Source organism: Apis dorsata, unplaced genomic scaffold (assembly GCF_000469605.1).
Source record: "Apis dorsata unplaced genomic scaffold, Apis dorsata 1.3 scaffold_734, whole genome shotgun sequence".
In the NCBI taxonomy this organism is placed as follows: domain Eukaryota; kingdom Metazoa; phylum Arthropoda; class Insecta; order Hymenoptera; family Apidae; genus Apis; species Apis dorsata.
Genome location: NW_006263897.1, coordinates 54,657 through 55,851, shown reverse-complemented (window position 1 = coordinate 55,851; position 1,195 = coordinate 54,657). Strand labels below are relative to the sequence as shown.

General features: G+C 33.9%; 1 long non-coding RNA gene across 2 annotated transcripts in view; it reads left to right on the top strand.

The window, feature by feature from the left end:
- The window catches only part of LOC102674187, an 11,062-nt gene extending 9,932 nt beyond the window's left edge, over positions 1 to 1,130 (top strand). The window contains exon 2 of one of the 2 annotated variants that reach the window (XR_422679.2): positions 586 to 1,130. This is a non-coding gene — a long non-coding RNA (uncharacterized LOC102674187). Of the gene's footprint in view, positions 1 to 314 lie in introns of both variants that reach the window. The other variant, XR_004151474.1, reaches the window with a different exon arrangement.
- Positions 1,131 to 1,195: the final 65 nt, after the last annotated feature.

Sequence of the window (1,195 nt, the reverse complement as noted above, 5' to 3'; positions counted from 1 at the left end):
AAAAAAAAAAAAAAAAAAAAAAAAAAAAAAAAACAGACAGCAACATTTTCGAAAACACGTGCGCGCCATCACAATTGTTGATATAAATTGCGATCCATGATTATTACTATTTACGATATAATTATTATCTTGCATTGTCTAGTCATACGTTATTATTGTATAACTAACAATATTAATTATTAATTAATCTGTACTACCTAGTCGCATTATGTGTTGCATAAAAAAACTATGAAAATTCCGAAGGCGAAATAAGAAAGAGAGAGAGAGAGAGAGAAAGAGAGAATGGAAGTATGAAAGAAAAAAACGTAAAAGAGAGAAAGGGAGAGAGAGCGTACAAGGAAACAAGAGAGCAAGAGAGAAAAGAGAGAATGAGCGCGAGGGATGAATGATGTAGAGACATGAGAAAAGTTGGTATTGGTGAAATTTCAGTAATTATATTATGAAGAACGATGATAAATGACAGATGATCAATTGAAGCGATGATTACGGTTGTGATCGTAACCAATGATGAATAAGGCAACAACGGTAGGCGCAATATGTTCCCAAAAAAAGGAGAAAAAAAAAAAAACGATTTAGAATATAAAGAGAAAGAGAGAGAATGTAAGAGAGAGAAAGAGAGAGAAAGAGAGAATGAAACAAAGGCACTTTGTTGCAGCCGTGATAACGCTCGTCGATCGAGAATAAGATCAAGTTTGACTAATTGTGATGATAATCTCGGACGAAGTTATTTATTTTGAGGATAAGGGGAGAGCTAGTGAGATAAAAACTTAAGGGTGCTTTGAAATGTTTCAAACGTTAAACGCGAATGTTTTTAATCACGATTTGATGATCGATGATGTTTAAGAAACGATCAGTTGATTCCTAGAAAGTAAATTTTGAGAGCTACATATAATTAAACACTTCGCGGGCAAACAAGCGCTAAATATTGAATATACGTATGACTATAAAAATACAAGATTCGTATCATCTTGAAAAATTTAAAGAACTGTCACCGAAGTGTTATGTCATATCCGCCCAAAAACCCGTCAATCCAATCAGAAAGTAATATCGTCGTACATGTTGAAAAATTTGAGAAATAAGTACTTTAAGATACTTTCTGAACTCATCGTTTCTTCGATCGATGAATCAAATGGATAAATAATCGATCAAATCGGGCGATCATGGTTGCCGGAGGCCGCCTGCTTAGTTAAGGAAC